Raw genomic sequence first — 15703 nt, 5'->3', positions numbered from 1 at the left:
ATGTCACAAAAGGCAGAATAGTGTCCCAATTGGTGTGATCTGGTCGGATATAGGCAGAAAGCATATCAGAAAGTGTCCGATGAAAGCGCTCAGTGAACCCGTTTGTTTGAGAGTGATAACTCGGGGTCGTTTTATGGACGGTATTGGCGGCACGAAGAACTTCCGCGAGGACTGCTGACAGAAACGTCTTCCCACGGTCGCTTAGAAGAGCGCGTGGTGGACCGTGGCGCAAAAATAGGGAGTGTAAGAAAAACTCCGCGACCTCTACGGCGCAACCGGTTCGGAGAGGGGCGGTTTCAGCATAGCGGGTAAGGTGGTCAACCGCAGTTACTACCCACCGATGACCAGCTGGAGTAACGGGCAACGGGCCGTATAAGTCGATGCCCACAACATCGAATGGTGCTGACGGACAAGGTAGTGGTTGCAGCGGTCCGGCAGGTGCTGTGGTTGGCCGTTTACGGTGCTGGCAGGGCGCGCAGGAAGCGACATATTTGGAAACACTGGTAGAAAGCCCAGGCCAGAAGAAACGACTTTTGATTCGGTGGTAGGTCTTGTGAAAGCCTAAATGTCCGGCCGTAGCATCGTCGTGAAAAACGCGCAGTATCTGCTGTTGAAGAGCACTTGGAACGACGGGAACCCACTTGTCACCGGTAGGGTCGTAATTATAACGATGCAGGATACCATCAAAGAGACGAAACTTCTGCAGCTGACGACGTAAGCGGCTGTTCGACGGCTCTGCCAAACCGTTCAGTTCATCCATGAGTTTCCGACAATAATGGTCTGCCCGCTGGAGTGCAACGAAGTCTTCGGGACAGTCGAGCTTCACGACGCCCAAAGGCGCTAATGGCAGGGTGACTTGAGCCGCTGGAGCTGATGAATCACTTTGTGTCGAGACAGGGCAACGCGAAAGGGCGTGCGTCCGCATCCATATGCTTTTTGCCAGATTTGTAGGTCACAGTGAAATCATACTCTTGCAGCCGCAAGACCCAGCGGCCAAGCCGTCCGTTCAGGTTCTTGAGCGACGAGGGCCAACATAAAGCATGGTGGTCAGTGACCACCGTAAAATGACGTCCGTACAGGTATGGGCGAAATTTTTGTACTGCCCAGACAACTGCGAGACACTCTTGTTCCGTGATCGTATAATTTCGTTCGGCAGGTGTCAGGGCACGACTTGCGTAGGCCACAACGTTTTCTACTGAAGATGCGGTGCGCTGCAACAGCACGGCACCGAGGCCATGCCCACTGGCGTCTGTGTGTAGGATAGTCGCCGCCGTTTGGTCATAATGGTGGAGCACCGGCGCAGAAGTGAGAGCGTGCTTTAGATTTTCGAACGCTGCTTCGCAGTCATCAGACCATGGTGCCAGATGCGAGAAGTTTGTGGAGGGGCGAAGCAACCGAAGCGAAGTTTCGTATGAAACGCCGGAAATAAGAAGCTAAGCCAAGGAAACTGCGGAGGTCTTTGAGACGGGTCGGCCGGGGAAAGTGTTGTACGGCGTTAATTTTGTCGGGGTCCGGGCGAATTCCGTCTTTGCTCACTACGTGTCCGAGCACCTTGATGGATTTGCTCGCGAATCGGCATTTTTTTGTGCTTAGTTGAAGCCCGGCGTTGGCAAGGCATGTAAGACTTCATCTAGGCGGTGTAGGTGGTCAGCAAAAGTAGAGGAAAAAACAACAATGTCGTCTAGATAGCATAGGCAGGTTCTCCATTTAAGGCCACGAAGGACGGTGTCAATCATTCGCTCAAATGTGGCCGGAGAGTTGCACAGCCCGAATGGCATAACGTTGAATTCGTAAAGACCATCGGGCGTGGCGAAAGCTGTTTTCTCTTTATCGGCTTCGTGCATGGGAACCTGCCAGTATCCAGAGCGAAGCTCGAGGCGCGTAAAGTACTCGGCACCTTGCAAAGTGTCCATGGCATCATCGATGCGATCGGGTAGACGTCTTTACGAGTTATTTTGTTCAGCGCCCGATAGTCGACGCAAAAGCGTACGGAACCGTCCTTTTTTTGCACTAACACAACAGGCGAAGACCACGGACTCGATGAAGGACGAATGATATTCCGCTTGAGCATGTCATCGACGTTATCTTGTATAACCCTCCGCTCGGATGGAGAAACGCGGTATGGGCGGCGGCGAACAATAGACCATGCATCTGTATCGATGCGATGCTCCGCAGCAGATGTCTTTCCCAGAACAGACGAAAAAATGTCGAAGGAACGCTGGTGTTTTGATAGCAAGACTTGTAATGCTTGCTTCTGGTGTGGTGTAAGATCAGAACTTATTGCTGAGCCGAAAGCAGAGGCTGGGGTTGGCGACTTGGAGGCGTGTTGATCTGTCGAAAGTGTAGACAGTGGAAGCACATACACTGCCTCATCGTCACAAACTGAAGCGACCGTGGCACCTTGCGGTAGCAAAATTGTTTCGGTAGACGTATTTACTGCAGCAAGGAGAGCTGAACCAGACGAAAAACGGAGGAGGCAGGAAGGTATGACTACGCCTTTCAAAATAAAATTCCCAGCTGGTTCAATCAACACATCACCATCAGTGACTGTGGTCGAGGAGACAGACAAAACTGTTTCTTCTCCTGGGCACAAAATAGAATCGGTCCTCGCTACTAAGCGGCGTTGCTTCGGTCTTTCGGAAACACTGGCAATGGAGGTATCGGCGATATGAATGGTGGGTTGGCGACAGGTGATGACCGCTGAGGCCGACGACAGAAAATCCCAGCCCAAAATGAGTTGATGTGCACATGAGGACAACACTGGGAACTGTATGTGATGACGTATGGAATCGATGAACCCACGAGCTGTGCAGAATCCGGAGGGTCGAATCATAACACCGTTGGCTCCACGAAGAGTCGGACCGTCATAGGGCGTGGTAACCTTGCGTAACCTACAGCACAAATCTGCATGAATCACGGAAACACTGGCACCTGTATCGACTAAAGCTTCGGCCCAAACTCCTTCTATGAGAACAGTCAATGTATTTGATGGGGACTTAGGGGGACTTGAAGATTTTTCCCATGACGCAGTTTCCCCCGAGAAAACTGCTGCTTTCAGTTTTCCGAGAGACGGTCGGCAACGTGAGAGGCAGGGCGGAGAGGAGACGACGACCGGCGGTAAGGCGAAGGTGACCGACGTCGGGGAGATTGTTGCGTGCGAGGCGGGTCATAGGAGTCAGGAGGGGGCGAATAGCGACGGGTAGCTGGTGGAAACAAGGGTTGTCCATAACGGCGTGGGCTATAATCACGGCGTGCGTTCGCGTAACTGTATCGCTCGTCCTGCTGGCGCCGTCGACAAATACGTGAAATATGGCCCCACATGCCACAGTAGTAACAAACTGGCCGTGAAGGGCGCCAGACGGAATAAGACTGCGGAGTAGAAGAGACCGTAGAAATGGGAGAGCCACGTGCGCGCAGTATTGCCCCACGTGCGTTAGCGGCGTCGACGTTTGCATGACCGGTGGCAGTGTGGAAGCAGAAGCCGCAGGACATGTGCAGGAGTGCTCAGCCTTGTACGGAGGATCGGATTTAATAGCGGCCAGCTCATCCCTGATGAGATCACGCAGGCCGGGAACCAAGCTTTCTTGTGGAGGTGCGAGCACTGTAGTACTCGGAGGCTGGTGGCGGTTGTCTGGGAGATTGTGCGAGACGTGTCCTTCAAGCTCCTCGCGAATGATCAGCCGAATCATGGCGCGCAAGTCAAAGTCCTTCGAGAAGCCTTCGCCCCACATGGCTGGCTGCACCCTCATAGATTGCAGGTCTTCGAGTCGTTTGCATGCGGCTATGACGTCCTGCACGCGTGAATGGTTCTGCAGGGCAAGTGCCTGAAAAGCAAACGGGGCAATTCCCTTCAGAATAAGCCGAACCCGGTCTGCTCGATGAAAAGCGTTGTGCTACTGAGGATCGTCGGTTCTATTCGACGAGGCGGGTACTTTTCTGGGGGGAGGTGGCTAAAACTGACACTCCCTTCGATGCGCAATTTTAACTGATGTCGAAGATTCCAAATGTTACAAAAAGGTACAAAGAAGCAGGGTAGAGACCTCTAACAATAGACCTTATGCGAAATTGCTTGGTGATCTAGCAACACTGATGTAAACGAGACCGTCGGCCATATTGGTACGGGCGCCGATCGGGAAGTCTCATATTGTTTACTGTGGAAGAGTAGGTGACGGTAACGCGGTATGGCTCAAACTGGACGGCGTTTTCCGGCTCCCGACCGCGGATTGTGGACGAAGGACTTGTCTGCGCTGCCGACTGTGTCTGAAGACTCATACCACTCGGGGTGCCGCGCCAAAGACCCATCCCAGCGGAAGCGGAGCAGGGCACGCCGCCTAGCCACCGAGGCGCATTGCTCGCCTTCATCGGTGCGGACAAACACGTGCGACTCGCAGTAAGTAAATCCTTCTGTTTTTTACTTGACGTGAGTTAACCGGTATGAGCATTTGTATAGCACTTTGTTCACCGTTGTTTACCATGCACATGCGTAGCGGTGACCCTGTCGCAATAACCCTGAAAGAGGAAAGCGACAATCGCCAGACCGTACCGCTAGTGGGTGGATTAGGTATTTTCAGAGGCTGTACATCGAATTTACGGGATGATTTTTGGCGAAGATGTTTACGGAAAGGTTGCGGCCGTTTTCCGTGACGGGCGTCCACCCGCGCGTTTGCCGCAAAGCAATCGCACTTTGCGGCGAAGTCAACTACAAAAGCGTACATCCGCCTTAAATTTTCTTTTTTGTGTGTTTTTATTATTTATTGCGCATGTTCTGCCGCAAAAATCTGTTTGTGTGTCTTTCTTCTCCTTTTTTGCTGGTGGGGTGGTTGTGTTTGTTTCTAAAGCGCATGTTTTTGGTGTTCACGAATAGATAATATAGTAAAACCTCGTTTAGCTCGAACTCACTGAACTAGAAGATTTTTTTTTAATTCGATGGGTCATCGGTATAGCCCTAATGTTTACCTGTTTATCTCGAAAGGTTCTGGAAGTGAGTTCCAGATAATCATATTATTGCTTGCTTAAGTTATGACGAATACGATTATGCGGGTACTGGTATCATTACCCACGGTGAGGTTTTTAAATGTTAAACTTCCTTCTCTTGAAAATGCATTAACAAAGCATGCAGAGATACTTGCACGCTCGAACTTGACAAACAATTTTGACATCATTGCTGTTTGAGGTATAGATTATTGCCCTTGCAACGGTGTTAGGCAAGACACAAAATCTGGTCATTTTGAGTCTGTTCCTTGCGGCCACTTCTTTCTGCTGTGTCCATTTACCATAAACTGTAGCGGACTAGTCCTATTCTTCCCTGAGTGTTATTTACTGTTACTCTCTCTGTTCTTGCAGGTTGGGCGTCATACACGTGCTCAGCAGCTGCTTTCGCTCCCAGAAGAGAAGTGGCCGGCCCTATGTTGTGTGCCTCACCTTTGAGACGGGCAGTGGGGCGATTGTGGAGGCAGCGTGCGAGTGCCCGGCGGGTTGCAGTGGAGCATGGAGTCACATCCTGGCTGCTGTGCACCTACTCGCCCTTTTGCAAGCCGAAGGTTTTAAGAGGCGCCACCGGAGCTTGCGTGCACTGAGCTGCCGCAACAGTGGGAACGTCCGAGACAGCAGGACATCAAGCCAGCGAGTGTCCAAGACATTGACTGGAGAAGCCCACGAGAAAATGGCCCATCCCTTCCCTTGGCAATGCGTCTGTTCGATGCACGTCGAGTACAGGAGCAATGCGAGCAGCAACAAAGTGCCGTGCAGGCGCTTGGGAGAAAACTTGGTAGCCTTGGGAATGGGTTTTTTGCCCCAGTTGTGCTGTCCTCACCCCCCACAGTGACAGAAACAATGACTGGCATGGCACCCGAAGGGTCACCTATGAGCTACCAGCAAGCATCCATGCCACATTTCGCCGTGGTCATCTCGCGAGCGCGCAGAGGCTGGGCAACGTCGTGTTTACTAGACCGCGGCATGCAGGGGTGCGCGAATGCTTCCCTTTGTTCCATTTATATCCACAGTTTGCTATACTGCACGCGCTATAAATAAGGGAAGTAGTTTAATTTACTGGGATTTTCACTGTGGATACAAAAAATGCAAAAGCACTCAAGGTGATGCGGGGCAGCCTGATGCAACTCTGGCCGTTTTCTTTTTTTTTTTTAAATAAAACTTGAAAACTGTCTCAGCTACCTACATCAATGGCCGCTATCATTACGTCGGAGGCATGCATGCAGCATGTGACAAACTAGAGGAGTGAGTGTGTAGTTTAGTCGCAAAATATTCGACAGTAAATACACCGTGACTGAAATGACAATGGGCAACAAGTTAACTTGACGTAACAACGAACCTTTCAGCCCGGCAAATCGGGAACCAACTGCAAAAGCTCAAATTTTCCACCGTTAGATCATCATAAAACAGTGTACGCCACTTCTGCAACGAAGCCCTGCGAGCAGTAGTATTAACTCTATGCCTGCGAGGCCTGACCCGTCCCCGACTGCAGGAGACCCAATAAAGTCCTTTCTCTCTCTCTCTCTGCAACGAACGCGGCTAAATGCAACGTAGAAGAAACAAACAACACACTCCCACACCGTGCGCGCCCGCCACAGAGGAACTTTTCAACCGCGCCGTGACGGCGTAGTGCGGCAAGAAAAGTTTGTTTACAGCCCTAGGTAAGATAAAAGCTCGTGTAGGTGCTAAGCGGTACCTTTTAACAATTAAATGAAGCGGGCGCAGAGCCACAGGGACCAGTAAAGAAACAGCCTAATTTTGGCAACGTATGGTACTGTTTTCCCGGTCGAGCGCCGCTGTCAATCGCATGAATAGGTGGCGCACGCTCAGGCTTCATTTAGAATACAAAGGCTGGACCACAGAACTCCAACGCAGCTGTATTTTTCATCCTGACAGCGACTACGGAATCCCGCGCTTAGCGAACCAACGACAAATATTCGCTCCCAGCGCACCGCGCCCAGCGTGCCACAAAGGTTGCTCGCGCCGGCATAGTTCGCGTCAGAAAGTTCGTTCAAAAGCGTAGAACTTCACGTACCTTTTCTCCATTTGGACCGGTATTTCCGCATTGCGTGCACTGCGGCACGAAGCAATGTTCCGGCATTGTAGTCCACCACCAAGAGCGGTCAATGCCCGCCTTCTATGTTTGGCTAATTGGTTTCGGTTTCAAACGACCGTACCAAAATGGCGGACCTAGTTACCGGAGTCGACGTGAGATGGCGGGGCGCATTTTGCATAGGGTCTATTGCTGGAAGTTAAAACTGTATACTATCATTCGATCACATTAGTCCACGCACTCGCGTTGTTAGTCACTGCATTGCAGCTGAAGAATCAAACGGTTGGTTATCCAGAAACAAGCCTATTTTACAGCAGACGTTTTTAAGGACGAGCACATCAAGGGGCTTTAAATTTTCAAGCGAAGCTTGAATTGGCTGACTTGTGCCTTCGGTGGCGCCGTACGCCAAAACCCTCTCACACCTCACACCACTGCCTCTTCCTCCTCGCCCGCAGCAAGGCGCTCCTCTAACTCAGCCGGCGGCTGCGGGCGCGATGGATCCCCGCCAATCACAGACGCTTCCTCCTTCCAGGGAAGGTTATCTCGCTCTGCGCGCGTTTCTCGGCAGCCAATTGAAAGCGCCTTCTGCGCCATGGGTAGGCCACGCTTGGTTCCCACCGTCAAAAAGCGGGCAGTCCTGTAAGAATGCGAACGGGAACGGGCCCGTAAACGTGCGCGTGCTCGGTGAGCTAATTGTGAGTTTCGGCAGGAAGAAACGCCAATCATAGTCTGCGGGGATTTCACTGCGGACATTCCTAAACCGCCGGATTTCGATTAAAACTTTTATGCTCGAACGCTTCTTCCTCGCTTGTGAAACGCAACCCAACCCCACCACTAACAATCGGTCGTGCATTGATCTAACATTCTCAAATCACCTGTCTTGAGGGAGGGTAACAGCGCAAATTTGACAGACACGAGAAGAAGGAGACGACACGCACAGCGCTGACTTACAACAGTTTATTCTTTACCGCTCGGGCACATATATACCACCACGGTTAAAAAATACAAGGAAAAGCAAGACTAACACGATAGTGTCTCTTATCACCATTGCTCGTCACACATCAGTGGCATCACCACTCGCTCTGCGCCACACAAAAACACGTGCTGCACTAACCTGGGGTCAAAAAATCTAATTCCTTTTGGGAGAGGGTCAGAGAGGGCATGCTTACGCATTTATCTTTTAAGCGGGCGATTTCGGCAGCTTCAATTATTTCTCTGGTGGTTTTATGCTTATTTTCTGCTATGACCTTTGTTTCAGAAAAAATAGGGCTGCATCCGCTAACACTACAGTCCCTACAGTGGAGGCCCAGGTGGCCACTGATTGCCTTGGTTACTTTGTAGTGGTGCTCTTTCAGTCTTTCATTTAAGCACATTCCTGTTTGCCCTATGTATTGTTTACCACAGGACAGCGGAACTGAATAGACTACACTTTTTATGCAGTCTACAAACCGATTTTCATGCTTTGTTGAGCAAGACTGCATTGTCCTTGCTGTTTTGTTGACTCTTGAGCACATGGCTGACAATTTATTGGGGGCGGAAAATACTACTTCCACGTTAGCGCGTTTGCCTATTTTTTGCAAGTTATGTGCAATTCGATGCAAGTAGGGAATCACAGTTATCTTTTTGCTTCTGTTATGATCTGATACTTGTAGGCTGTCCTGCGTGTTTCTTTTTAATTTTTGTAGAAACGTTTCCGCTACGGATGATAGCAACTGTTTTGGGTACCCCCCTATCTGAAGTCTGTCTATCTGCCTAATAAAACTGTCAGGCATACAGAGAATACATGATTTGTTTAAGGCGTTTTTTAAGCACGTGGTAACTATCGACCTTTTTACCAGCTTGGAATGGGATGACTGAAAAGGAAGAAGTGGCTTGCTGGCGCGTGGATCATACTCCCAGCAGATGTGATTTGGCGAAAACCGAAGCTTGAGGTCTAAAAACCTGATTGTTTTTTCCACTGGTAATTCAAATGTTAAAACAAGAGGCTTAAAACATTCATGAAACTGGTGTAAAACCTGAAACATTAACGGTTCGAGACCCACCTCGTCAGTATTAAGGATTACTAAAAAATCCTCTGCATATCGGAAGATTCTGGTTACACTTGAACTCTGTAGTTGATCATGCAGCAGATTACCTAGGTGGGCTAAGAAAAGATCGCTCAGAATTGGTGCTATGCAAGACCCAATGCAAATCCCACCAGTGTGGATGTAAAGCTTATCATCCCATGTCGTAAAAGTCGAGGTTAGGTACATCTTTAAAAGTACTAAAAAAATTCTGATGGAGGCGAAAAGCAAAAACGCCCGTGTGCACGAGATTTCGGCGCACGTTAAAGATCCCCAGGTGGTCAAAATTAATCCGGAGCCCTCCACTACAGCGCGCCTCATCGCCTGCGTTGCGTCGGCGCGTTAAACCCTACACTCAATCAATCAATCAATCAATCAATCAATCAATCAATCAATCAATCAATCAATCAATCAATCAATCAATCAATCAATCAATCAATCAATCAATCAATCAATCAAAAGTTCTAAAAAACCTTGAACTGACAAGCCTGTGTTTTTTTAGAACTTTTAAAGATGTACCTAACCTCGACTTTTACGACATGGGATGATAAGCTTTACATCCACACTGGTGGGATTTGCATTGGGTCTTGCATAGCACCAATTCTGAGCGTCTTTTCTTAGCCCACCTAGGTAATCTGCTGCATGATCAACTACAGAGTTCAAGTGTAACCAGAATCTTCCGATATGCAGAGGATTTTTTAGTAATTCTTAATACTGACGAGGTGGGTCTCGAACCGTTAATGTTTCAGGTTTTACACCAGTTTCGTGAATGTTTTAAGCCTCTTGTTTTAACATTTGAATTACCAGTGGAAAAAACAATCAGGTTTTTAGACCTCAAGCTTCGGTTTTCGCCAAATCACATCTGCTGGGCGTATGATCCACGCGCCAGCAAGCCACTTCTTCCGTTTCAGTCATCCCATTCCAAGCTGGTAAAAAGGTCGATAGTTACCACGTGCTTAAAAAACGCCTTAAACAAATCATGTATTCTCTGTATGCCTGGCAGTTTTATTAGGCAGATAGACAGACTTCAGATAGGGGGGTACCCAAAACAGTTGCTATCATCCGTAGCGGAAACGTTTCTACAAAAATTAAAAAGAAACACGCAGGACAGCCTACAAGTATCAGATCATAACAGAAGCAAAAAGATAACTGTGATTCCCTACTTGCATCGAATTGCACATAACTTGCAAAAAATAGGCAAACGCGCTAACGTGGAAGTAGTATTTTCCGCCCCCAATAAATTGTCAGCCATGTGCTCAAGAGTCAACAAAACAGCAAGGACAATGCAGTCTTGCTCAACAAAGCATGAAAATCGGTTTGTAGACTGCATAAAAAGTGTAGTCTATTCAGTTCCGCTGTCCTGTGGTAAACAATACATAGGGCAAACAGGAATGTGCTTAAATGAAAGACTGAAAGAGCACCACTACAAAGTAACCAAGGCAATCAGTGGCCACCTGGGCCTCCACTGTAGGGACTGTAGTGTTTGCGGGTGTAGCCCTATTTTTTCTGAAACAAAGGTCATAGCAGAAAATAAACATAAAACCACCATAGAAATAAATGAAGCTGCCGAAATCGCCCGCCTAAAAGATAAATGTGTAAGCATGCCCTCTCTGACCCTCTCCCAAAAGGAATTAGATTTTTTGACCCCAGGTTAGTGCAGCACGTGTTTTTGTGTGGCGCAGAGCGAGTGGTGATGTCACTGATGTGTGACGAGCAATGGTGATAAGAGACACTATCGTGTTAGTCTTGCTTTTCCTTGTATTTTTAACCGTGGTGGTATATATGTGCCCGAGCGGTAAAGAATAAACTGTTGTAAGTCAGCGCTGTGCGTGTCGTCTCCTTCTTCTCGTGTCTGTCAAATTTGCGCTGTTCCCCTCCTTCAAGTCATGAACCAACATGCCCAAGCCTCAGTCCTTGCAAATCACCTGTGTATTGTTACTATTGTCTAGACGCTCTCGCTCGCTCTGCGCTAGCTCGCCCTCTTTTACGAATGAGCGCAGAGCTCGCGAGCGCGTTCAGACCGGCCGTGTCACGGTTTACCGTACTGACCACAAGGATACAACACTAACTTTAAAAAAAATGACTGGAAATAATCACAAACGCTTCACGTTGCTGACAGCTTTTGAAATAAACATGCACTCGCGAATACTGTCCTCACGAGTTCTGTACTCACGATTACTGTACTCGCTAGTACCTAAACTCACGTCTGTACTCACTCGTTATCGTGCTCACGCTTTTTGTCTGGGTCTGTACCACAATCGTACTCAATTTTTTGTCTGGGTCCGTGCTCACTTACCATCGTACTCACTTGTGAGTTTGAGTACAATTGAGTACAAATGAATGTATACTCATGAGTGAGTATGCCGTCTTATGCCCTAGTGTAATAGTTGCACCCCCCTCCCTTTATTGACGAAAACAACTATCAGCACTCAGTCCCCAGCAGCTGTGGAGCACCCGACCCCGGCGGCGGTCAAGGCAGCGAGTACGGCAGAGGGTGCTAAAAATTTATGGGTCCGGGCAGGCCGCCTCTGTAACTTGAACCTGGCAATGTTGAACGCGCGAAGTCTGTTTAGCGGGGGAAGCTCAGCTTTACTATTACAGGAGCTCTCGGACACAGGGTTAAGCGAAGTTACAACACGAGAAGCCTTCATGGAGTTGAGTAGCGGGCCTATTCTGTGCTACCAAGGACATCAAGAAAAGAAAGAGGCGGGTGGGGTTTTTGATCCACAGGGAGTAGGGAACGTGGAGGAGTTCTTCAGCATTAACGAAAGAGTTGGAGTCGTCGGGATAAAGATAAACAAGAGATACAGGTTAAAAAATTTACACCATCTTCCCGCGAGGGGAACCATAGGGTAGATGCGACGCATCGGGGGTTTCCGTTGCGTTTCCGTTATGTTAGCGTGTCCATTGTTGTTGTGTGTCCATATTTTACGCAGCATGTTCACCCCCGATGCGTCGCATCTACCCATGGTTCCCCTCGCGGGAAGATGGTGTAAATTTTTATCGGGGTGGCCGGTGCTTGTTACGGTTGCGCCGACCATCACGGTAGCAGGCCTGTTAGTCTCCATTCAAATCATCGGTGGTCATCGGAGGATGTCATCGGCGGAGCGGCGGCGGAACGACTGAGCGTAGCGGCGCAGTTACCGCGTTTATATGCAGCGGAATGAGAGAGAGAGCAGCGCATAGCAGCGCATGCGCATGTGTTAACCGAGCGCAAGCTGCGCGCTAACCCGCACCCACGCACAGCTGGCACGTCGACGGAGTGACCGCCGGCGAGCGCTAACACGCAGATGGCGCTGCGGTGAGAGCGGTGCTAGCGCGCAGCTGGCGCGGCGAGGAGAATGGGGGAGGGATGCGGACTACGCCGGACGACGCCGGAGGGACAAGGCGAGTGGAAGAGATGCGTCGCATCTAAAATAGTAGAAGCCTATGCCAAAACAGCTTGCTACGAATATGAGGCCGTTAACAGTTTCTACGAGGACGTTCAATCAGTAATGAATAAGGGAACAACACAGTTCACGATTGTGGTGGCAGATTTTAACGCAAAAGTAGGAGAAGGGTCAGTGGGAAACTTAAGAATAGGCAGTCACAACAACAGTCGAGGAGATACACAGGTAGGATTTGCACAGAAAAATTACCTCAGGTTAATGAACCCATTATTCTACAAACGAAAGAAATGGAGATAGAAACGCCCCAACGACAAACAAAAACGAAATTCACTTCATTTTAAGTTGCAAACCAGGTATTGTGCTGGACGTAACGGTGGTAGGCAAGATTCGGAGCAGCGATTATAAAATGATTAGATGCAAAGTAAGGCTGAATCTCAAAAGGGAAAGAGGGAAACTAACTAAAAGCAGGAAACCTAACATGGAGTCAGAGCCAGGACGCAGGAGTTTAAAATAATCCTTCCGAACAAATTCGCGCTTTTAATCTGGGAGAACGAGGACAGTGAGGGCATTTTAAAGGACAACTTAACAACGGTAATCACAGAGTCAGCAGCACGTGTGGGAGAAGCGCCCTGTAGGAATCGAACTGCAAACTAAGAAAGGAAGCAACAAATTTGCAATACGTAAGAACATAAAAGTGTCGAGTACGGTGCATCAAATTGAATTAGCGGAGCTGTCGAAAATGAGTCGCACAAGTAAAACGTACGACATTCGTGCGTATAACATGGCATGGATCCGGGAAACGCTGGAAAGAGTAAGCCTAAAAACAACGAAGAATCTAGCTATTGGCAAAGACAGAATGTACGCACTCGCAGAGAGCAGGGTAGCATTATGCACAACATGGCCGAGATCAGTAAGTAGCGGAAAGATTCTACACCAGGCTATAGGACAGCGACGCTAGGCCAGGGGGGACTACTGAGCGTACAAGCTTAGCTTTCAATGTCCCACTAATGACTAAAGAGGAAGTAGAAGAGGCACTGAAGGGCATGAAAAGGGGAAAGTCTGCAGGTGATGACGGCATAACCATGAATTATTTAAAGGAGGCAGGAGATATGGCACAGGAGAAGCTTGTTACACTATTTTCACAATGCTTAAGGACTGTCAAGGTGGCCATAGCCTGGAAGAACGCCAAGGTAATTCTGATTCACAAGGGAGCTACCAAAGACCTCAAGAATTACAGACTCATCAGCCTTGATTGATTGTGGGGCTTAACGCGCCGACGCAACGCAGGCGATGAGGCGCGCCGTAGTGGAGGGCTCCGGATTAATTTTGACCACCTGGGGATCTTTATCGTGCGCCGAAATCTCGTACACACGGGCGTTTTTGCTTTTCGCCTCCATCAGAAAAGCGGCCGCCGCGGCCGCCGCGGCCGGGAATCGAACCCACGACCTCGTGCTCAGCAGCGCAACGCCTTAGAGACTCATCAGCCTACTCTCGGTTGTGTACAAGCTCGGTTGTGTACAAGGGACAGGCTAGATTTCCAACAACCCAGACCAGGCTGAGTTTGGGACAGGATATTCTACAATAGATCCCATCCATGTCATAAATCAAGTAATAGCAAAATGTACAGAGCATATTAAACCCCTTCATACGGCATTTATAGACTATGAAAAAGCGTTTGATTCAGTACACACCGCAACAGTGCTGGAAGCATGGAAAGATCAGGGAATAGAGGAGACCTACATAAGTCTTCTAGACAACATATATAAGGGACGTACGGGCAGGATTATACTTCACAAGAAAAGCAAAAAAATGCCCGATACGAAACGGCGTACGACAGGAAGATACCATTTCGCCAAAACTGTCCACAGCATGTCTGGAGGGGTATTCAGGAAGCATGACTGGGAAAACGCAGGATAAACGGAGAATAGTTGAGCCATTTGTGGTTTGCAGACGACATAGTCTTGCTGAGTGAGTCTGCAGAACAGCTGCACAGAAATGCCTGAGGAAATACAATCAGAAAGCGTGGCCGTGTGGCTAAAAAATTACGCCCACCTCCCCTCGCGGGAACCCTGGTGTGTGTGATGCGACGCTGAGGGGGGTTCAAGCGCAAGCGGGCAGCAACCGTCGACCGAAAGGCCGCCGGAGAGCGGCACACCGGTTATATGCGCAGCGCGCCCGAAGGAGAGAAGACCGCGGAGAGAGAGAGTACTGCACATGCGCAGCACCGCGCGCAGCGCCGCCCACCGGCGCAGTGAGAGCGCGCTGGGCCGCACACCCGCAGATGCTGAGAGAGAGTGTTCGCTCTCACCTGGGCACGCGCCGGCGCCAGTGCGTCTGCCGCGGCTATGACGCAACACAATCCACTTTAATCCAATCCAAGCCAAGTCAAGCCAATCCAATCGAATCCAATCCAATGCCCCTAGCGAGAGAGTGTTCGCTATCGGAGAGGAGAGGGGGTGAGCGGAGGAGAGTGCGGACGCCGACGACGACGACGGACGCATGCAGGAAGGACAGGGCCGCCGACAAGAGATGCTCTCAGCGTCGCATCTAATAAATATGAAGGAATCTAAAGTAATGATAAGTAAACCACCCGAAAGTACCCTCTTCAGCATAGGCAACGAAACGCTAGAACAAGTGGAGGAATATAACTACCTCGTAAAGGTTGTCAGTTCTGATCCCAAGGTTGTCAGTTCTGGTTTGTCTTTGTCTTCGGCGCTCTTTTCTCTATAGTTGACCTGCGCCACTAAACACCAATCATCATCATCAGTTATGAACCCAACAACGAGAAAGAAATCCGGCGCAGAATAGCTATGGGCTGGGTGTCCACTTGCCAAGCAATTGATTGAGATCTGTCATGGTAAAAACATGTCTCTGCACTAAGAAGGAAATTACAAAGTTTCACCCACGTCCTTCGACATATGGCCGGGAAATCATGGGGCCCATCGGTTTCATCGCTGTTGCGCCTTTACCAGGCGCTCATTATTGGCTATTTGCAATACAGTGTCCCTATACTTTGTAACCTTCGGCGATCGTCACTACGCGTGCTTCAAAGTGCACAGGCACAAGCCCTACGGATCTGTTTGGGATTGCCTCGATGCACATCAACACGTGGAACGATCGCAGAAGCGCGAGTCTGCCCAGTTAAAGTCTACCTCGCGCAAGAACCTCTTCGTGTGCATCTCCGACATGTGACAAGACATGAGTGTCAT

This window comes from Haemaphysalis longicornis, unplaced genomic scaffold, assembly GCF_048455015.1.
Source record: "Haemaphysalis longicornis isolate Haplotype H1 unplaced genomic scaffold, Haemaphysalis longicornis Haplotype H1 scaffold_1, whole genome shotgun sequence".
Classification (NCBI taxonomy): Eukaryota; Metazoa; Arthropoda; class Arachnida; order Ixodida; family Ixodidae; genus Haemaphysalis; species Haemaphysalis longicornis.
This window is presented reverse-complemented; position numbering follows the sequence as displayed.